Consider the following 24,304-nt stretch of genomic DNA (forward strand, 5'->3'; position numbering starts at 1 on the left):
ATCCAGTGGATGGATGTTACTTTGAATGTTGTTTAGCTCATCATCTCAAGCCGTCATTTCAAAACATAGTTCAAATCCATCCTTGCAACATTTATATCAACCTAGGCCAGGACATGAAATTTAATTAATGCTGACTTTGCAACTAGATTTAAATGGCCGTACCTGAAAGTAAAACTAAAGAAAAATATTTTATTTTAGTCATAGCAGCCTTTGGACTTCATTCAAGAAGTTGGCTGTATAAATTAGGCTACATGATTAAGTTGAACACTCTCTTGCAGCCTCCTAAGGATACAGGCCCCTTCTTATTTACATCTACTTGCCGTTCTTATCACCTGAAGCCACAATGTTAATATCCACCTGTATGCTGTCAACATTTCCCCTTCCCTTCATTGTATTGTCATTCCACTTATTTACATCACCCCTCAGTAAATCACAGTTCCCTCTCAACAAATATTGGGAAAACTGAAAGTATTGCCTTCAGCCTGTGCCACTAATACCAGTGAGCAGGAGAATCGACGTTTCGGGCATGAGCCCTTCTTCAGGGCTCATGCCCGAAACGTCGATTCTCCTGCTCCTTGGATGCTGCCTGACCTGCTGCGCTTTTCCAGCAACACATTTTCAGCTCTGATCTCCAGCATCTGCAGTCCTCACTTTCTCCACTAATACCAGTTCCTGGTTAATGGCTGCATCATTCTGCCAGCCTCTGTTTCAGACTAAACCAGACTATTTTGAACCTCAGAGTATCAGGGCCAGCTGCTTGGCAATATTCCCCATACCTAAGCCTAGCTGCTTCTGAAGCTCTCATGCTAGGCATCCTCAGTCCCTGCCTCATTTGGCTGAATCCTGTGCTTCCATGTTCTACCCTCTGCAAACTCTAACTCATCCAAACATCTACTGCCTGTATTCTAACGCACAGAAAAACCATGCTTTCTGACCTATAATGGTGCCCAGTAAATAAACAACACAAATATAAAATTTTCACCCAATATTTCAAGTTCCTTAATGGCATTCCCCCCTTCCTATATTTGTAACTTCCTTCAGTCCTCCAAACCTTCACAAACTCTGCCTCTTTAACCTTTCCCATACTCTTTGCTCCAGCATTGAAAGTATTGCCTTCTGCTATCTACACTGTAAGCTCTGGAATTCCTTTCCTAAACTTTTGCTTCTGTTTCTCATATCCTAGTTAGGACCCTTCTTAAAACATATTGTATTAGTGAAGGTCTTAGTCACCACTCCTAATATCTCTTTTGTCTGAATAGCATCTTGCAAGGCATCTTGGTATGTTTCATAATATTAAAGGTGATATACAAGTGCAATTGTTTCTGTAAAGTCTATCTGGCACACCGCAAAAGAACATTTTTTGATTACTGTAAATGGAAACAACTGCTTTCATTCTTCAAGGCATGATCGTGTACCTGCCTTCAACTCTTACCAGCAATATTGGAAGTAATGCATTATGAGATGGTCTCAGGTTGTGAACGACATGTTAGAAAAAAACAACAAAATGTTTCTTTCTTCACTCTGAACAAGGGAACACATTTAAAAAAAATCATTTTTCCACTGAAAGGGCATAATGCATTGTTAAGTCTTAAGTGTTTTTGTGAAGAATGATTTTTAAAAGATAAATACAATGGTATCTGTGCACTATTCAAAATAAATGTTGATGAAAGAAACATTATAACCCATCTTTCGAGTTTATGAATGCTGTCTGGCCTGGTATGCATCTATGTTTTTATTTCAAATCTTCAAAGGCTTTTTATTTAAGACCTACAATGAGTGGGCTTCAGTCTTCCATTTCATCAAAAATAGTATGAATAGAATTGATGGGAATAATCTCTTTCTGTAATTGTCCCTGGAAAGTGATATCAAAAATTTACTGAAAAGAACTGTCTCTTTTTGCTTTGAAATACTTCATGTTTTGTATAAGTTGTTATTGTACTGCTTTTGTACCTACTTGTTCTTCTTACATTTGTACTGCTATTGTAAATAAAATCTGAACAATAATTTCGCCTGCTGCCTTAATCAAGCACTCCCTTCCACTGTCAACATAACACAATGTACCATCTACAAGTTGCTCTACAATAAATCACCCAGGCTTTTTTGAGGTCACCTCCAAAACTCTCAAATTTTATCACATGGAAAGATAAAGACAGCAGTCATGTGAAAACACCACCAGCTGCAAATTCCCCTCCAAGTTACACACCATCCTGACTTAGAAATATAATAAAGTTCTACCATTCAAGCATCTAACCTTCGCGAATTTGCTTATCTGTGTGATCCTGATTGTGCACCTATTCACCCACTTTGACGCCAATGTTCACTCATCCACCCTCTTCCAGGATCAATACGTTCACCGTGTTGCACATGATAGTTAGCTATTTTTGCAATTTGTGAAAATCACTTAGTGTGACATTCTCCAGAAATGCGTTTACCACAAATTGGGGGGTGAGGGGAGCTTCATTGTATCCTGTATTGCTATCCCTTCATTGTTACTCATTAAAACTTGTGGGCGGCACGGTGGCACAGTGGTTAGCACTGCTGCCTCACAGCGCCAGAGACCCGGGTTCTATTCCCGCCTCAGGCGACTGACTGTGTGGAGTTTGCACGTTCTCCCTGTGTCTGCGTGGGTTTCCTCCGGGTGCTCCGGTTTCCTCCCACAGTCCAAAGATGTGCAGGTCAGGTGAATTGGTCATGCTAAATTGCCCGTAGTGTTAGGTAAGGGGTAGATGTAGATGTAGGGGAATGGGTGGGTTTACGCTTCGGCGGGGCGGTGTGGACTTGTTGGGCCGAAGGGCCTGTTTCCACACTGTAAGTAATCTAATCTAAAAATCCTAGAACTCTGACTTCAAAGCATTCTGTTTTTACCTACGTCATACCGACTTCAGCAGTACAAAATAGTTCACCACTTTCTCAAGGGTATTAATTAGGAATGGGTAATAAATGCTGATTTTGTCACTGATGTTCATATCCCATGAACGAAGACAAAAAAAACCTTGGTCTAGTGATGTATTGCATTCCACCTTCCAAAGTGACAGGATAACAAAGTGGTCAGGCTACATAATGTCCAGTAAAAGAGTAACTAGGGAGAGGATAGGGACCCTTAAAGATCAACAAGGTCATCTATGTGTACAGGAGATGAGAGGGATACCAAATGAATATTTAAATTCAGTATTTAGTGTGGAGAAAGACATGGAAGCTAGGGAACGCATGGAAATAAATACTGATTTCTTAAAAACAGAGGAGGTGCTGGAGGTCTTAAAAAATATAAAAGTAGATAAATCTCTAGGACCTGATTGAGTGTATCTTAGGGTATTGTGGCAAGCTAGTGAAAAAATAGTGGGACTGTATCAGAGATGTTTGTTTTACCGACAGCCACGGGTGAGGAGCTGGAAAACTGGAGTTTGGCTAATGTTGTGCCTTTATTTAAGAAAGGCTGCAAGGAGAAGCCTAGAAACGATAGACCTGTGAATCTGATGTCAATGGTGGACAAGTTGTTGGAGGATATTCTGAGGCATAGGATTTTGGAAAGGCAAGTACCAGTTAGGGATAGTCAGCAGAGTTTTGTGTCTGGGAAATCATGTCTCACAAATTTTATTGAGTTTTTTGTGGATGTGATCAAGACAATGGATGGAGGGTAGAGAGGTAGATGTTGTCTACATAGACTTTAGTAAGATCTTTGACAAGGTTCCACATGATAGCCTGTTTAGTAAAGTTAAATCACATAAGATTCAGAGACAGCTTGCCAATTGGATACAAAATTGGCTTGATGGTAAGAGACAGACAGTGATGGTGGAGTGCTGTTTTTCAGACTCAAGATCTGTGGTATTCTGTATGGATTGGTGCTGGGTTGACTGTTGCTTGTCATGTATATAAATAATTTAATAAGAATATAGGAAGAATGGTTAATAAGTTTTCAGAAGACACCAAAATTTATATTATAGTAGCCATTGAAGAATGTTATCTAAGATTACAAAGCAATCTTGATGAATTGGGCCAATGGGCCGAGGGGTGACAGATGGAGTTTACTTTAGATAAATGCGAGGTATTGCAATTTGGTAAGATGAACATGGATAGGACTTACACAGCTAATGGTAGCTCCATGGGGTGTGTTGTAGAACAGAGAGACCTAGGGGTTCAGGTACATAGTTCATTGAAAGTTGCATCACAGGTACAGAGAGTGGTAAAGAAGGCGTTTCACATGCTTACCTTCATTGCTCACAACTGAGTATAGGAGTTCGGACATTACGTTGCAGTTGTACAGCACGTTGGTAAGGCCACCTTTGGAGGACTGTGTACAGTTCTGATCACCCTGCTATAGGAAGGATATTATCAAATTGGAAAGGGTTCAGATAAGATTGACAAAATGTTACTGGGACTGGAGGGTTTTAGTTATGAGGAGAGGCTGAACAAGCTTAAACATTTTCACTGAAACATAGGAGGTTGAAGGTGACCTTACAGAGGTTTACAAAATCATGAAAGGCATAGATAGGGTCAACAGCAAAAGTCTTGAGTTCAAAACTAAAGGGCATAATTTTAAGATGAAAGGAGAAAGATTTAAAAGGGTCTGAAGGGCAACCTTTTCACATGGAATGAACTGCCAAACAAAGTGATGGATGCAGGCACAGTTACAACACTTAAAAGATAGGTACATGAATACGAAAGGATTAGAGGGATATGGGCCAAACACAGGCAAGTGAGACTTGTTTCGTTTGGGAAATTTGGTCGGCATGGATGAGTTGAACCGAAGGGTCTGTTTCCATGCAGTTGATTCTGTGACTCTGTAACATGATTAAGATTCGTTAGGGTGGCATGGTGGCTCAATGGTTGGCACTGCTGCCTCACAGCGCCAGGGTCCTGGGTTTGATTCCAGCCTCAGGAACTGTCTGTGTGGAGTTTGCACATTCTCCCCAAGTCTTCATGGGGGTGCTCCGGTTTCCTCCCACAATCTAAAGATGCGCAGCTTAGGTGAATTGGCCAAGCTAAATTGCGCATAGTGTTCAGGGATGTGTAGGTTAGGTGCATTTGGGTAAATGTAGACTAACAGGGTAGGGGAATAGGTCCAGGTGGGTTACTCTTCAGAGGTTAAGTGTGGGCTTGTTGGGCCAAAGGGCCTGTTTCCACACTGTAGGGATTCTAATTCATTGTTAAACAGGCTGTACTAACTTATGATATGTGTATTTGTTGGAGAATGAAGGTACAAGTTTTGATTCATAAAGGAGTCATCCCACCCTGTCATGATTATGAATAAAGTTGTGAAAACACAAGTGTACATATACACACTCACGTTTTTCCATTTTTTTGCTTTATCCTTGGTAAATTATTACCAATCGTGACTGTAACTGGATCTCATTTACTGACAATTCAATTTCAATAATCGTATCTAGTTCCTGCTAACTGGATCATTCCATTTTAAAATCGAAACTATGGTGCAAATGGAAGGACATGATGCCTGGGCCCTTCAGGAGATACAGGAAATGTTCCACTGAACGTAACCATATATAGTTAAAGTTGTACTCATTGGATAACCCCATTGAGTAGTTAACTAGTACTTCAGATCATAAGGGTAACCACTTTGGAATGAAAAGCAGAAATGTCCGGAAAAATTCTGCGGGTCTGGGCAGCATCTGTGGAGACAAAGCAGAGTTAATGTTTCAGATGCAGTGACTCTTCTTCTAAATGGATCATTGGACCCAAAATGTTAACTCTGCCTTCTCTCTCCACAGATGCTGCCAGATTTGCTGAATTTTCCCAGCAATTTCTGTTTTCGTTTCTGATTCCTGTCATCTGCAGGTTTTCTTTGGTTTCTTTCAGACTGCTTTCAAGTTACTTTTTGAAAAAAAATGCTTCAGTCAGTTTTATATAAATATCACAAACTTAATAACTTTGCTGACAAATCTTTTTTATATGCTTCAGGCTCTTCCTAAGATAGCAACACTTCAAATCCTATTTACATGACAGTCCATCTCCAATAAGAACTTGAGGATTTAATATTAATTAACCAGCTCAGCAAATGAGCTATTGCAACAATTGTGTAGGGCTTCAACTGATGTCCATTAAATGGAATCAACGGAAGCCTGACAACATGTTCTTAACTTCACATTTCTCTCTAGTTATGTAATGCAAACTTTTCATTACATTTTCATTCAGAATATCATACTTTTCCTTCAAATCATGATAAAATGTATTCTGGTAAGTTATTGGAAATAGATGTTTTGCACAAATTCTATTTACTCACTACTCCATGGAAGACCATATTCATCTTCATTTCACAGCAGTCATCATTATACAGACAGCCTTTATGTAACAGTTCTTTCTCCTACATTTACATGTTTTAGTGAACTGGAACTTACTACACTCATCATCAGAGAAACATCTTCATAAATATATTCTTTCAAGACTACCTATTCACTCAGTGGCATTGAAATGGCCCAGAGTGTTCCAGAGATTTGCGCTATTTAATTCCTCATGGAAGTGCACTGTTTACAGGATGAAAGAGGAAATTGTGCCTTAAGTGACTTGAGCTATCACCCTACCCTGAAGCTTACTTTGCCATTAACATCATGAAATACTGCAATGCCCTAGTAGTATTGTTGATGTACTAGTAAACCAGATTCCCAGGTAATGTTCTGGAACCCCATGTTTGAATGGTAAATATGGAAATTTGAATTCAATAAAACAAAAATCTGGAATTGAAAATCTAATGACAACCACAAAACCACTGTTGATTGTCACAAAAATGCGTCAGGTTTGTTAATGTCCTTTAGAGAATGAAACTGCTGTCCTTATTTGGTCTGGCCTACATGTGACTCCAGACCCACAACAGTGTGTTTTTTTTCTTAACTTCCCCGTGAAATGGCCCTTGCAAGCCATTCAGCTGTATCAACCTGTAGAAAGGAGAAAAGAAATGACACAAGATGGATCACTGATGTTAACTTAAGCACCAGAAACTACAACACTAAGCACAACCCTGTTAACCCTGCAAAGTCCTCCATACTAATATCTGGGCACTGGTGCCAAAATAGGGGGAGCAACAACCTGACATAGTCATATTCATAGAATCATACCTTAGTGTCCCAATACCCAATTCTGGGTATGCACTGTCCCAACGGCAAGACAGACCCAGAAGATGTGACGGAAATGAGGTATATATTTTCCATTTATTTTTTATCACGTTAGAGAGTGAGATAGTTGATTTGGAGACTTGGGTGCTGAATGTTAATAAAGGGAACTATGAAGATATGAGGCATGAGTTGGCCTTGATAAATCGATGAGAGTTACTTAAAGGGATGACAGTGGATAGACAATGGTAAATATTCAAGGAACGCATGAGGGAACTGCAACAACTATTTAAGCCTGTCTGGCACAAAAGCAAAATAGGTAAGAGGGCCAATCCATGGATTACCAAGGAAATTAGAGAGAGCGTTCAATCCAAGGAAGAAGCATACAGAAGCTTAATAGGTCTGAGGATTGGGAGCAGTTTAGAATTCAGCAAAGAAGGTCCAAGGAATTGATTAAGAAGGGGAAATGAAGACAAATGTAGGTCACCTAGAGACAGAAGCAGGGAATGTATAATAGGAGACAAAGAAATGGTTGAGCAGATGAATACATACTTTGGTTCTGTCTGCACAAAAGAGGACACAAATCAGATACCCAAAATGTTGGAGAATGCAAGATTTAGTGAGAGGGAAGAACTGAGGGGGATCGATATTAGTAGAAAAAAACGGTGCTGGGAGAATTGAGAGGCTTGAAGGCAGATAAATCCCCAGGGCCTGATAACCTACATCCCAGAGTACTTAAGGAAATGATTCTAGAAGTAGTGGAAGCATTGGTGTTCATCTTCCAGGATTCTATAGACTCTGGAAGAGTCCCTGCAGATTAGAGGATAGCTAATGTTACTCCAATAAACAAAAAGGGAGGTAGAAAGAAAACAGGGAATTATAGATCAGTAAGCCTAACATCAATAGTGGGGAATATTCTTGAATCTATTATCAAGGACTTTATACTGGAGCACTTAGAAAGCAGTGGCAGAATCAGACAGAGTCAGCATGGATTTATGAATGGGAAATCACGCTTGACAAATCTGTTAGAATTCTATGAAGACATAGCTGGGAGAGTTGAAAAAGGGGAGCCAGTCAAAGTGGTGTATTTGGACTTTCAGAAAGTGTTTCACAAAGTCCCACTTAAGAGTTTCTTGTGCAAGATTAAAGCACATTGGATTGGGGGAAGTGTATTGCGATGAATAGAAAACTGGTTGACAGAGAGAAAACAAAGAGTAGGAATTAATGGGTCCTTTTCAAATTGGCAGGCAGTAACTAGTGGGGTGCCACAGCGATCAGTGCTAGGACCCCAGCTATTCACAATATATATTAATGATTTGGATGAGGGAACAAAATGTAACATCTCAAAGTTTGCAGATGATACCAAATTGGGTGGGAGGGTGAACTGTGACGAGACTGCAAACATCCTTTAATATGATCTGGACAGGTTGGGTGAGGGGGCAAATCAATGACAGATGCAGTATAATTTGGATAATTATGAAGTTACTCACTTATGAAACAAAAACAAGAAAGTAGTTTACTAGTTGAATGGCTGTCAATTGAGAGGGCGGAGTGTGCAGTGGGACCTGGGTGTCCTTGTGCACCAGTCACTGAAGGTAAGCATACAGGTGCAGCAGGCGGTAAAGAAGGCAAATGGTATGTTGACCTTTGTTGCGAGAGGTTTTGAGTACAGGAGCAGGGATGTGTTGTTGCAGTTATACAGGACCTTGGTGAGGTCACGCCTAGAACATTACATGTTGTTTTCATCTTCTTTTCTGAGGAAGAATGCTCTTCCTCACGAGAGAGTGCAGTGAAGGTTTACCTGGCTGATTCTGAGGATGGCAGGACTGATGTATGAGGAGAGATTGAGTAGGTTAGGATTTTTTTTTCTGCAGTTCAGACAAGTGAGGGTGGACTCTCATACAGAGTTATAAAATTCTAATGGGACCAGATAAAGTAGATGCAGGGAGGATCCAGAACCAGGAGTCACAGTCTGAGGATTCGAGGTGGACCATTTAGGATGGAGATGAGGAGACATTTCTTCACCCTAAGAGTGGTGAGCCTACAGAAGTCATTACCACTGGAAGTAGTTGATACCAAAACATCGAATGTATTCAAGGGGTGGCTAGATATAGTACCTGTGGCAAATGAGATCAAAGGTTATGGGTAGAAAGCAGGATTAGGCTATTGATTTGGACTATTTATTTGCTCTTATGGCCAGGGTATTTATGTGTTTAGCCAAGTTGAGTTTCTGGTCAATGGTAAACCATGAATGTTGACTGTGAGGGATTCAATGATGGTAATGCCATTGAATGCCAAGGAGTGATGATTGCATTCTCTTGTTGGAGATGGTCATTGCCTGGCACTTGTGTGGCACGAATGTTACTTGCCACTGGATACTGCCCAGATCTTGTTACATTTGCGTATGGATTGCTTCAGTTTCTAAGGAGTTGCAAATGGTGCTGATCATCTTACAGTCATCAGTTAATATCCCCACTTCTGACCTTATGATAGAGAGAAAGTCATTGATAAAACAGCTGTAGACTGTTGCACCGAGGTCATTACCCTGAAGAACGCCTGCAGAGATGTCCTGGAGGTAAGATAACTGATCGTCAAAAACCACAACCATCTTTCTTTGTGCCAGGTATAACTCTAACTGGTGATTAGTTTTTCCTGATTCCATTAGTTCCATTTTACTAGAGTTCCTTGATGTCACACTCGATTAGGAATATGGCCTTGATGTCAAGAGTCAATACTCACTTCGCCTCTGAAATTCAGTTCTTTTATTCGTGTCTGAACCAGGGCTGTAATGAGATCAGGAGATGAGTAGCACTGGAGGAACTCAAACTGAGTGTGTAATTACTAAGCACAATGTATAAGCACTGTTGATGAAATCTTCCATCACTTTGCTGATGACTGATAGGGCAATAATTAGCTGAGTTGGATATGTCTTGCCTTTTGAGTATAGACATACAGGAGCAAATTTCCCCAAGACTGGGCAGATGCTAGTTTTGTAGCTTTATTGTAACAACTTGGCTAGGGACATGCAAGTTGTGAAGCACAAATCTTTAGCACTATTGCAGGAATATTGTCAAGGCCTGAACCTCGAACCATTTCTTGATATCATGTGGAATGAATCAAATTGGCTGAAGACTTACATCTGTGATTCAGGGGACAACTGAAGAAAGGTGAGGTGGATCATCAGATTTCACAGTGTCCAGAGTCAATGCTGAGGACTACCAGGGCATCGCCCTCTCAACAGTAGAAACATAGAAACATAGAAGCAGGAGCAGGAGGAGTCTATTTAGCCCTTCATCTTACAGTCATCAGTTAACATCCCTACTCCTGACCTTATGATAGAGAGAACATCACTGATAAAACAGCTGAAGACTGTTGGACCAAGGTCACCACTTTGAAGAACACCTGCAAAGATGTCTTGGAGATAAGGAATCCTGCAGTGAGTAACTCACCTCCTGACTCCCCAACTCCTATCCACCATCTACAAGGCACAAGTCAAAGGTGTGATGGACCAGTCTCCACTTGCCTGGAAGAGTGCAGAGCCAACACCATTCAGTAAACTTGTCACCATCCAGAACAAAGCAGCCAGATCAATTGACACCACAACCACAAACATTCAGTTCTTCCACCACAGATGGTCAGTAGCAACAGTGCTTACCATCTACAAGATACTCTGCAGAATTTTACCAAGGTTCCTTAATCTTTCAAACTCATGACCTCTATCATCTAGAAGTAAAGAGTTAAAAATCAAACAACACCAGGTTATAGTCCAACAGGTTTATTTGGAAGCACTAGCTTTTGAAACGCTGCTCCTTCATCGGATCATAAGACACAGAATTGATAGCGAAAGGGTTACAGTATCATGGAGCTGTAAAGATATACAGGTAGACAATCCTTTATCCAAAGTTCCAAAATCCGAAAAGCTCTGATATCCACAGGTCTTTTTGTAAAGTTTTTTTTCTCATTATCAAGGTTGTTTGGCGTGCAAACAGTTAACCCAAGTCGACACCCACTCGATGCGTGTCACTCAGGTGTGATGTGGGGGGGCGTGGCCCAGCACCAGCAGGCCTAGATTCTCTCTCAAGGCCTGTTTTGGTTAGTAAGTCTGCTCCTCCGTTAAGACTTTTTAAAACTTTCACCATCAAACTATCAATTATTCTGAAATTTGAAAAATTCCAAATTCCAAAAAACAGCCGGTCCTGATGATTTTGGATAAAAGATCGTCTATCTCTATTAAACAAATTTCGATTAAGTCTTTCATCTTTCAGAATGGGATATGCTAGTTTGGGTTCTTTAATATGCAAATCCCAGAACTCCTTTTAGGTTACATTCTCAAGATAGCTTCAGCTTTTCTGACAATACATGCCATCTCAGCTCATACAATGCATTAGAGTGTGATACCAAAGTCTTTCTGCGTCCCAATGTTAATATATCATTACAACTCCATGACATGGTAACTCTTTTGCTATAAATTCTGTGTCTTATGGTCCTGTTCTGCAACCCATGTGGTGAAGAGGCAGTGCCTCAAAAGTTAGTGCTTCCAAATAAACCTGGTGTTGTATGACTTTTAACTTTGTCAGGGTAAAAACAATGACTGCAGATGCTGGAAACCAAATTCTGGATTAGTGGTGCTGGAAGAGCACCACCCCAGTCCAACACTGGCACCTCCAAATCTAAAAGTACAAGTGCAGCACTTACAAGGAAACACAGCCAACTGTAAAATCCCCTCCAAAGCATCCGCAGACCTGACTTGAAAATATATAATTGTTTCTTTGGTGTATCAGTAGTTAGCATTGCTGCCTCATAGCACTAGGAACCTGGGTTCGATTCCACCTCAGGTGACTGTCTGTGTGGAGTTCTCCCCATGTCTGCATGGGTTTCTTTCAGGTGCTCCAGTTTCTTCCCACATTCCGAAGATGTGCAGGCTAGCTGAACTGGCCATGCTGAAATGCCCCAGTACTGGGGCAGTCCAGCAGATTGGAATACAGCAAATGTGATGCCCCTGTTTAAAAAGGGAGATAGACAAAAGATGGGGAATTATAGACGAGTTAGCTTAACCTCTGTAGTGGGTAAGATGCATGAGTCTTTTACCAAGGAAGAAATAGCAGGGCATCTCGAAAGAAATTGTCTCATTGGACAGATGCAGCATGAGTTCGGAAGGGCAGGTCATGCTTAACAAATCTTTTAGAATTCTATGAAGACATTTCGAGCAAGGTGGACAAAGGGGACCCAGTGGATGTGGTGTACCTAGATTTCCAAAAGGCCCTTGACAAGGAGCCGCACAAGAGGCTGCTGCATAAGATAAGGTTGCCTGGTGTTAGGGGTAAAGTATTAGCATGGATAGAGGAAAGGTGGACTAACAGGAAACAAAGAGTCGGGATAAATGAGTGCTATTCTGGCTGGCAATCAGTGACTAGTGGCCTCAGGGATCACTGTTGGGACCGCAATTATTTACAATTTATACAGATGACTTGGAGTTGGGGACCACATGTACGGTGTCAAAGTTTGCAGCTGACACTAAAGATGAGTGGCAGAGCAAAGTGTGCAGAGGACTGTGAAACTTTGCTGAGGAACATAGATACATTGAGTGAGTGGGCAAAAGTCTGGCAGATGGAGTACAATGTTAATAAATGTGAAGTCATGCATTTTGGTAGTAGTGACGGTACAAAAGATTATTGCTTGATTGGTAAAAATGTTGTAGCATGCTGCTATGCAGAGGGACCTGGGTGTCCTTGTGCATGAATCATAGAAGGTTGGTCTGCAGTTGCAACAGGTAATTAGGAAGGCGAATGGAATTTTGCCCTTCATTGCCAAAGAGGTTGAGTTTAAAAGCAGAGAGGTAATGTTACAGCGGTACAGGGTGCTGGTGAGGCCACACCTGGAGTACTGTGTACAGTTTTGGTGTCATTACTTGAGAAAGGATGTACAGGAACTGAAGGGGGTAGAAAAGAGGTTCACTCAGTTGATTCCGGAGTTGAGGGGGGTTGTCTTCTGAGGAGAGATTGAGTAGATTGAGATTATATTCATTGGAATTCAGAAGAATGGGGGGGTATTATAGAGAAATATAAAATTAATAAGGGAGTCGATAAAATAAAATTAGAGAGGATGTTTTCACTGGCAAGTGAAGCTAGGACAAGAGAGCACAGCCTCAAGATTAGGGGGAGCTGATTTAGGACTAAAATGAGTAGGAACTTCGTCACCCAGAGGGTTGTTAATCTTTCTTGCCCAGGGACGTAGTTGACGCTACTTCAGTAAACACTTTTAAAGCTAAGATAGACATTTTAAAAAAAAGGAATTAAGGGATACGGTGAGAGCACGGGTAGGTGGAGCTGAGTCCACAAAAAGGCCAGCCATGATTGTATTATGTGATGGAGCAGGCTTGAAGAGGTCTATGGCCTACTTCTGCTCCTAGTTCTTATGTTCTATGTTCTTCAATTTCCCATAGTGTTCAGGGATACGTAGGTTAGGAGCATTTGTCAGGGGAAATGTAGAGTAATAGGATAGAGGAATGGGTCTGGGTGGGATCTCTTTGGAGGGTTGGTGTGAACTTGTTGGCCCAAATGGCATGTTTCCACACTGTAGGGATTTTTGATCATGATCTTCTATGACCCTTGATCACAACCAACAGCATCGTGAGTGCACCTAACTAAAAGAGACTGCAATAGTTCAAGAAAGCAGATCACTGGCATCCACTGATTAGATTACTTACTTACAGTGTGGAAACAGGCCCTTCAGCCCAACAAGTCCACATCAACCCACCCAGACCTATTCCCCTACACCTCACACTACAGGCCAATTCACCTAACCTGCACATTTTTGGACTATGGGAGGAAATCGGAGCACCCAGAGGAAACCCATGCAAGACACAAGGAGAATGTGCAAACTCCACACAGTCAGTCACCTGAGGCAGGAATTGAACCCGGGTCTCTGGCGCTGTGAGGCAGCAATGCTAACCACTTTGCTACCATGCCACCCACAAAGGCAACTAGAGGATGAGCAATAAATGCTGGACGAGGCAGTGAAGTCCGCATTCTGTGAATTTAAAGAAAACCTGTCTGGTTGAGTATTTAAATAAGCTTGGCTACGAATTATCAATCAGCATTAACTGTGTGAATTCTCCATGGCAAGGCTTGTATCAACCGAAGTCCACTTGCTGACCAATCAGCATTCTTCTCTCATGCAGTTGATTTTCTCTTTCTATTTGTATTCTTGCAACATGTTCTGAGGAGTGCAAGATGAAATCCTTCAAAAATGTATCTTTTTCCAGCATTACTCAAATTCTACATTACCATACGACTATAAATATTTGATCAGTTTTTAAAATCTCCAACAGCAACTAATATCTTGCAGAATGAGAGGTACAAGTGTTAAAGTTAATTTTTAGTGTCAGAGAGGTTGTTAGTAGCTACTAAGAAAAAAATACGATTAAAATGTACTTACACCAAATTGGATCAGTCGTAACTTTTAAAGTTGAGTTTGCTGTATCTTTATATATCTTATAAATAAAGCAACTTCACACAATTCAATATGTTATAATAGTGAACCTCATGGTGAGATGCCATTCTTGCATAGCTTTTGACTGCAAATTCCTAATATGTGCATTGATCAAAATATGTTGATGGTAGCTGCTATCTAAGTTACACTTGAATAACCGTGAACACTGTTAGAATCTAGCTTATTGCAATATACATCTTTACCCATTGTTCTGAATGTACCACCTACATATTTTTCTTGCCCTTATTTTCGTGAAAATCCTGGGGACATGGGTATTTAAACTCTCTTCACAAGTAAGGTTTTCTATGCATTTTCAATAACATTCTCCACACTACGAAAATCCAATAGTTAAATTATTTAATCTATACAATGTAGATCAACAAAGAAAAAGCCTACAAATATGTCTGTAATATATCAGTTCTAGGAGGACAGAACACAGACAGAAACAGATTTATTCAGCCAATTGCTAGACCTGTGCTGATTTGCACCTCCACTAATCTTTTCAAATAGAATTACAGAGTCATAGAGATTTACAGCATGGAAACAGACCCTTCGGTCCAACCCGTCCATGCCGACCAGATATCCCAACCCAATCTATTCACACATGCCAGCACCAGGCCCATATCCCTCCAAACCCTTCCTATTCATAATACCCATCCAAATGCCTCTTAAATGTTGCAATTGTACCAGCCTCCACTACATCCTCTGGCAGCTCATTCCATACACATTCCACCCTCTGCGTGAAAAAGTTGCCCCTTAGGTCTCTTTTATATCTTTCCCCTCTCAACCTAAACCTATGTCCTCTAGTTCTGGACTCCCCAACCACAGTCTATTTATCCTATCCATGCCCCTCATAATTTTGTAAACCTTTATAAGGTCACCCCTCAGCCTCCGATGCTCCAGGGAAAACAGCCCCAGCCTGTTCAGCCTCTCCCTGTAGCTCAGATCCTCCAACCCTGGCAACATCCTTGCAAAGCTTTTCTGAACCCTTTCAAGTTTCCCAACACCTTTCCGATAGGAAGGAGACCAGAATTGCACGCAATATTCCAACAGTGGCCTAACCAATGTCCTGTACAGCCGCAACATGACCTCCCAACTCCTGTACTCAATACTCTGACCAATAATACTCTGACTATTAAAAGAAAGCATACCAAATGCCTTCTTCACTATCCTATCTACCTGCAACTCCACTTTCAAGGAGCTATGAACCTGCACTTCAAGTTCTCTTTGTTTAGCAACACTCCCTAGGACCTTAACATTAAGTGTATAAGTCCTGCTAAGATTTGCTTTCCCAAAATGCAGTACCTCACATTTATCTGAATTAAACTCCATCTGCCACTTCTCAGCCATTGGCCCATCTGGTCCAGATCCTGTTGTAATCTGAGGTAACCCTCTTCGCTGTCCGCTACACCTTCAATTTTGGTGTCATCTCCAAACTTACTAACTGTACCTCTTATGCTCACACCCAAATCATTTATGTAAATGACAAAAAGTGAGGACCCAGCACCGATCCTTGTGGCACTCCACTGGTCACAGGCCTCCAGTCTGAAAAACAACCCTCCACCATCACCCTCTGTCTTCTACCTTTGAGCCAGTTCTGTATCCAAATGGCTAGTTCTCCCTGTATTCTGTGAGATCTAACCTTACTAATCAGTCTCCCATGGGGAACCGTGTCGAACGCCTTACTGAAGTCCATATAGATCACTACTACTCTGCCCTCATCAATCTTCTTTGTTACTTCTTCAAAAAACTCAATCAAATTTGAGAGACATGATTTCCCACGCACAAAGCCATGTTGACTATCCCTAATCAGTCATTGCCTTTCCAAATACATGTACATCCTGTCCCTCAGGATTCCCTCCAACAACTTGCCCACCACCGAGGTCAGGCTCACCGGTCTATAGTTCCCTGGCTTGTCTTTACCGCCCTCCTTAAACAGTGGCACCATGTTTGCCAACCTCCAGTCTTCCGGCACCTCACCTGTGACTATCGATGATACAAATATCTCAGCAAGAGGCCCAGCAATCACTTCTCTAGCTTCCCAGAGTTCTCGACCTGATGAGGTCCTGGGGATTTATCCATCTTTACCTGTTTCAAGACATCCAGCACTTCCTCCTCTGTAATCTGGACATTTTGCAAGATGTCACCATCTATTTCCCTACAGTCTATATCTTCCATATCCTTTTCCACAGCAAATACTGATGCAAAGCATCCATTTAGTATCTCCCCCATTTTCTGTGGCTCCACACAAAGGCCGCCTCGCTGATCTTTGAGGGGCCCTATTATCTCCCTAGTTACCCTTTTGTCCTTAATATATTTGTAAAAACCTTTTGGATTCTCCTTAATTCTATTTGCCAAAGCTATTTCATATCCCCTTTTTGCCCTCCTGATTTCCCTCTTAAGTATACTCCTACTTCCTTTATCCTCTTCTAAGGATTTACTCGATCTATCCTGTCTATACCTGACATATGCTTCCTTGTTTTTCTTAACCAAACCCTCAATTTCTTTAGTCATCCAGCATTCCCTATACCTACCAGCCTTCCCTTTCACCCTGACAGGAATATACTTTCTCTGGATTCTTGTTATCTCATTTCTGAAGCCTTCCCATTTTCCAGCCGTCCCTTTACCTGTGAACATCTGCCTCCAATCAGCTTTCGAAAGTTCTTGCCTAATACTGTCAAAATTGGCCTTTCTCCAGTTTAGAACTTCAACTTTTAGATCTAGATATTTAGTAAAGGTTGATCAGTGCAGAGTTGCACTCAAAAAATTTGCATTGCACGAATCCTGAAGTTTCATATTCATTCTTATTAAAAAACAAACAAATTCATTTGGACGAACCTTTCTGATGAACATGTTCAACTTTCAGGGCGACCAGGCAAATTAAACTGTGGTTCTCTCAAAAATGTATCTGGGCATTTGCTATGACATTCCTACTTCAGCTCTGTGTTTGCTGCAGCATATCTAAACAGCAAATTCTAGCAATTCTGGAGTAAATTTATAATGTGAAATTGGGGCACAAGTTTATGAAATGTGTTGATTTTGTCATTGCAGGGGATTCTGCATTGTTGTATGTTTCAGAAATTAAAGCTTTTCATAACTTGAGAAAGAGAAAGTTTGGCTTTGTGTACATTAGTCTTAAAATATGGCACTGGAAAAGCACAGCAGGTCAGGCAGCATCTGAGGAGCAGGAGGGTCATCGCTTCAGGCATAAGCCCTTCATCAGGAATGATTGATGAAGGGCTTATGCTCGAAACGTTGATTCTCCTGCTCCTCGGATGCTGCCTGACCTGCTGTGCTTTTCCAGTGCCATATTTTTTGGCTCTGATCTCCAGCATTTGCAGTCCTCACTTTCTCCTTTGTGTACATATCTTTTTCCTTTATGTACATTAGTTATGAGTCATTTTCATTCCATGTTGATTATTGTTAGAAACAGCAGCTATAGCAGGATTATAGAACATAGAACAATACAGCGCAGAACATGCCCTTCGGCCCTCGATGTTGCGCCGACCTATGAACCATTCTCAGCTCGTCCCCCTATACTATCCCAAAATCATCCATGTGCTTATCTAAGGATTGTTTAAATCTCCCTAATGTGGCTGAGTTGACTACATTAGCAAGTAAGGCATTTCACGCCCTTACCACTCTCTGCATAAAGAACCTGCCTCTGACATTTGTCTTAAATCAATCACCCCTCAATTTGTAGTTATGCCCCTTGTACATGCTGACATCATTATCCTAGGAAAAAAACTTTCACTGTCCACCCTATCTAATCCTCTGATCATCTTGTATGTCTCTATCAAATCCCCTCATAGCCTTCTTCGTGCCAATGAGAACATAGAACATAGAACATAGAACATAGAACATAGAACAATACAGCACAGAACAGGCCCTTCGGCCCACGATGTTGTGCCGAACTTCTATCCTAGATTAAGCACCCATCCATGTACCTATCCAAATGCCGCTTAAAGGTCGCCAATGAATCTGACTCTACCACTCCCTCGGGCAGCGCATTCCATGCCCCCACCACTCTCTGGGTAAAGAACCCACCCCTGACATCTCCCCTATACCTTCCACCCTTCACCTTAAATTTATGTCCCCTTGTAACACTCTGTTGTACCCAGGGAAAAAGTTTCTGACTGTCTACTCTATCTATTCCTCTGATCATCTTATAAACCTCTATCAAGTCACCCCTCATCCTTCGCCGTTCCAACGAGAAAAGGCCGAGAACTCTCAACCTATCCTCGTACGACCTACTCTCCATTCCAGGCAACATCCTGGTAAATCTTCTCTGCACCCTCTCCAAAGCTTCCACATCTTTCCTAAAGTGAGGCGACCAGAACTGCACACAGTACTCCAAATGTGGCCTAACCAAAGTCCTGTACAGCTGCAACATCACCTCACGACTCTTGAATTCAATCCCTCTGCTAATGAACGATAATACTCCATAGGCCTTCTTACAAACTCTATCCACCTGAGTGGCAACCTTCAAAGATCTATGTACATAGACCCCAAGATCCCTCTGTTCCTCCACCTGACCAAGAACCCTACCATTAACCCTGTATTCCGCATTCTTATTTGTTCTTCCAAAATGGACAACCTCACACTTGGCAGGGTTGAACTCCATCTGCCACTCCTCAGCCCAGCTCTGCATCATATCTAAGTCCCTCTGCAGCCGACAACAGCCCTCCTCACTGTCCACAACTCCACCTATCTTTGTATCATCTGCAAATTTACTGACCCACCCTTCGACTCCCTCCTCTAAGTCATTAATTCAAGTCTCTCAGCCTTTCCTCATAAGATCTTCCCTACAGACCAGGCAACATACTGGTAAATTTCCTCTGCACCTTTTCCAATGTTTCCACATCCTTCCCAAACTATGGGGACCAGAACTGTACACAATATTCCAAGTGTGGCTGCATCAGCATTTTGTATAGTTGCAGCATGATATTGTGACTCCGGAACTCAATCCCTCTACAAATGAAACCGAACACACCGTATGTGTTCTTAACAGCACTATCCACCTGGGTGGCAACTTTCAGGGATCTATGTTCATGGACTCCAAGATCCCTCTGCACATCCACACTACCAAAAATCTTTCCATTGACTCAGTACTCTGCCTTCCTGTTATTCTTTCCAAAGTGCATCACCTCACATTTAGCTGCATTGAACTCCATTTGCCACCTCTCAGCCCAATTCTGCAGTTTATCCAAGTCCCCCTGCAACCTGTAACATTCTTCCACACTGTCCACTACTCCATTGACTTTAGTGTCATCTGCATATTTACTAATCCATCCACCTATGCCTGCGACTAAGTCATTTATAAAAATGACAAACAGCAGTGGTCCCAAAACAGATCCTTGTGTCACACCACTAGTAACCAGACTCCAGGCTGAATATTTTCCATCAACCACCACTTGCTGCTTTCTTTCAGAAAGCCAGTTTCTAATCCAAACTGCTAAATCACCCTCAATTCCCTGCCTCTGCATTTTCTCCAACAGCCTACCATGTGGAACCTTATCAAAGGCTTTACTGAAGTCCATGTATACCACATCAACTGCCCTACCCTCATCTACATGCTTGGTCACCCTCTCAAAAAACTCAATGAGGTTTGTGAGACATGACCTGCCCTTGACGAAACCATGTTGACTATCTGAAATCAAATTGTTGCTTGCTAGATTATTATAAATCTTATCTCTTATAATCCTGTCCAAAGCCTTTCCTACAACAGAAGTAAGGCTCACTGATCTATAATTACCTGGGTCATCTCTACTGCCCTCCTTGAACAAGGGCAAAACATTTGCAATCCTCCAGTCCTCTGGTACTAAACATGTAGACAATGATGACTCAAATATTAAAGCCAAATGCTCTGCTATCTCCTCGCTCGCTTCCCAGAGAATCCTCCGATAAATCCCATCTGGCCCAGGGGACTTGTCTACTTTCACTCCTTATCTTTTACATTAATTATCTTTTATGTTAATTATACAAAGAAAAACAAACCAGTTTCATGCAAAAGTAGCTTACTCTATACCACTCCAGAAGATAGTTCTACTATTTTGACTTATATCTTTCTCAAAAATAAATCCCTTCCTCCAATTGTACCCAATTCCGATAAATGTTTTGATGTTGTAACCCTTCTGTCATGGTGCTCCTCTCTAAGCCTCTGTCTCTTTCCCTCATTCTTTTCATTAGTGATTGACAACAGAACTTGGAGTCTTTGCTTTTGTTCACACATGGTCAATATTGGCACCTGACCCAAGCAAGAATTGGCCATGCCTTGACAGAAAGAAAACCATCTGAGAAATTCTGCAATACAATATATGAGAATAATAGTTCTGGAACTTCTCAACAGGTCTATGAGGAGAGAAACAGAGTTTAGCCTTCAAGTCAGATATGACCCTTCAATAGATGTCTTCAATTCTGGAGAATTTGTATTTGATTTAATGCTAAAACATATTTAAACAATGACATTTAACTGTCATTCAACATCAAATGGGGCATTCTCCATGACAATGTCTCTACCAATCTGAGTCGACTTGAAACCAATTCACCACTCATACAGAATAAATTTTCTAATGAACAGTCATTATGGACTCAAAACTTTAACTCTGTTTCTCTCCATACATACTGCTGAGTTTCTCTTGTATTTCTGATTTTAGTTTAAGTGATCTTTCCCCTTGATGTTGACATTTAATGAGAATTGTTCTGATGAGTGCCAGATGAAAATCTTTGACAGTTTTTCTTTCTCTCAGTTCTGTACTACCAAATTTCTATTCTACTGGTCCTTTACACACATTTCCCCACAACTACAAACAAGCTAATCTTACTTATCCCGAATCCCATTGAGATTTGCATTCATGACTCTTTATATTTCCACCTGTAGTTTATGAATTAATGGCTGAGAGCTCCCTAAACTCCCTATTTGGCAAAAGTGCAAATTTCTACTTGATATGCTGTTTTCTTTCTCACAAAGTAATGGATGAAGTGAAAGATCAAAGCAGGCCACAGCTGAGGTCACTTAGCCTGCTTCATTTACAGCTGTGCAAAACGGGGGGGGGGGGGGGGGGGGCTTGTGGTGCAGTGGTAGTGTCCCTACCTCTAGGCCAGAAGAGCCAGGTTCAAGTCCCACTGCTGCACAGCTGTGTCCAAACATGTCTGAACAGGTTGATTGGAAAAATATTTAGTCTTGCAACTAAGGACTCTTTGGTGTAGTGATTATGTCCCTACCTCTGATTTAGGAGGTCTGGGTTCAAGTCCACCTGCCCCAGAGGAGTGTAATATCTTTGTACAGGTTGCTTAGAAGGTATGTACAGTTCATCCAACTCAACTTCAAAAACAGAAAGGAAGTACCACGGCAGTGCAGGCAGCTGGAACATTACCAACATTAGTTCCCAACTAATACTGACTGACCCGTATGGCATTTTAAAATTTTTGTTTCAGCTTTTTGGCGCATAGTTTTGTTTTCATAATCTCTTTAGCTTTTACTCCATTAAATACCAATGTCGTCAGTTGGCTAGAAGTTACAGTTCATCAAGTATTAAGGCATCTCTAACCCAATTGTCTAATGAACGCGCAAAAACTGGTGTTACACCAAAGTTAAACAGTTACATTAAAGCCAATGTTCTGATCGATTTGCCGTTTGCTTTCAGTGTGCCAGTTTAGCTCTGGAAAAGCTTTTAGAGCACTAGGGAGGTTTGAGAGGCTGGTTTGAGAGGTAGTATCTCTCAGCTAATCTCGTCAAAGCACTGGAGCTTTGTTGACTTCACAACTGACATATCAGGGAGAGGTTGTACGCTTTGTGTTCTGGTCTGAAGGGATACAGCCACTCAAAGGGACCATGACTAAAACAAACACAAGTACAGTCTTTCCACCTCTCGGCAGAGCTTACGTTATGGAACCCCTTCCCCAAGACACAGGAGTGACATTATTTGAACAAGGTTACATGACATTTCCTCACGAATATCAGAAGTTGGCTGAATAAACTCTGGCCAAACTACAAGCAGGTTCAGAAACACCAAGTGAAGACATAAAAGGTGACTAATTCTTTCTAACCCTCTCCCACTGCAGCTTACTGCGGAATATTCCTGATCTAAACATCCAGAAATTCTTCCAATCTTTTACTGCTTCTTTACATGGACTGATGCTTTTACAAGGCAAATAAAAACACAGTCTGCTTTTCTTTTTAAAATAACAGCGAATCAGATAATTGGTGCTGGCGATCTTTGGACTTTCAACGTTGGAAAAAAAATACAAGAAGCAAGAGATAGGCGCGTGTGAAGGCAACGCTGCAAAATAAGATTGAACATTTTTGAACATCCTGTCTGTTATCTGGATCTATTGGCGCTTCCAACTAAATGGACAATTCGTGTTACCACCAGAATACAAAGAGATGGATTTTTTTTAGAAGTTGCTTGAGGTAGAAATGGCGGTTTGACCAGTGATCTGAAATACTACATTTGGCGGATTCGGAACGCTTACCTGAATTATATTGAGCCAATGGATCCCCAGTTTAAGCTACGAGCAAAACACACCGGCTGTGAGAAATCCCCACAATCTACAGTCACTCGGGGGGGTAACTTTACTGCAGATGCTCCGGCTTCGAATTCCAGATACAGACTCGCTCCAGAAGTTGCACCGATCAGTTCAGGTGATAGAGGTCCCCTCTAATGTTTCAGAGCTTGCATTGCTTTCCAGCACTGCTACATGTTGTTGGATCCGTAACCAGGCTGCAACGTTGCAAAAATGAAATGCTCCTGTTGATAAGAGCTGTCGATGCAAACACCGGAGCTGGGCTGTGTAGTGTCAGTAACAGTACTCTCTTCAACCAATAGCGAAAGCCCCGCAGTGAGGGGGCACCATGGGGGGGAACATTGCCTCGAGCAGTTTCTCTTTTGGCACCAGGATGTCTTCCTTTGATAGATTTGGTTTTAGAATCAGATACATCACGTAGTGGATGTAAACGCTGTATTCCACCCCCCACGCCCCCACTCACACACACAAATGATTGTTAATGTTGTGGGGGTAATCATCTGGATACCTTAGCTCTCAAAGTGAAATGTCTGCTAAGATAGTTATGAAATTAATAGTTTCAGAAACAAAAGCTAAAAGCAAATGCAGGAAAATTGGAGGGTGCCTCAAACGTGACTTGAGTTTGTGCAATTTTATACAATGCATAATCTATCTGTAGTTTGTTAACGTTGGATATATGTTCTACATCTTCCGCGGAACTCCCTTGCAACTTTATGCCTGTACTCCACACTGAATATTTTGGCTAATTTGTCTAAACTGCCAACTTTACCACCTGGATTGAAGAAACTGGGGTTACTTTTCAAAGGGAAATGCTTTGTATTTCCATTAAGTGTCTCAGAGATACACTGAAGTGCTCTACATCAAATAAAATTACTTTCTTTGAACTGCAGTCATTGTCATTATGTATTATGCTATTAAAGGCAAAAAAAAGTTACAGAGTCTTACAGTACAGAAACAGACTCTTTGGTCCAACTAGTCCACACCAACTATTTTCCCAAACCATCCTTATTCCACCTGCTTGTGTTTGACCCCATAAAGCTCCAAACCTTTACTATTCCTGTACTTATCCAAATGCCAAATTAATGTTGTAACTCTACCTGCATCCATCACTTTCACTGGGAGTTCATTCCATATGTGAACCACTCTTTATGGAAAAAGTTGCCCCTTGTCCTTTTTTAAACCTTTCTCCTCTCACGTTGAAAATATGCCCCCTAGGTTTGGACTCATCC

At 41.4% G+C, this 24,304-nt stretch overlaps 1 protein-coding gene across 3 annotated transcripts in view; it reads right to left on the minus strand.

The window, feature by feature from the left end:
* LOC140481237 (transmembrane protein 272-like) overlaps positions 1-23,405 on the minus strand; it is a 44,707-nt gene extending 21,302 nt beyond the window's left edge. The window contains exons 1-2 of one of the 3 annotated variants that reach the window (XM_072577118.1): positions 23,025-23,405; positions 4,207-4,312 (exon numbers count right to left, since the gene is read on the minus strand). The gene's annotated coding sequence lies outside the window, so the exon portion shown is untranslated. The remainder of the gene's footprint in view (positions 1-4,206; positions 4,313-23,024) is intronic. The other 2 variants (XM_072577119.1, XM_072577117.1) reach the window with 2 other exon arrangements.
* Positions 23,406-24,304: the final 899 nt, after the last annotated feature.

This window comes from Chiloscyllium punctatum, chromosome 9 (assembly GCF_047496795.1).
Source record: "Chiloscyllium punctatum isolate Juve2018m chromosome 9, sChiPun1.3, whole genome shotgun sequence".
Classification (NCBI taxonomy): domain Eukaryota; kingdom Metazoa; phylum Chordata; class Chondrichthyes; order Orectolobiformes; family Hemiscylliidae; genus Chiloscyllium; species Chiloscyllium punctatum.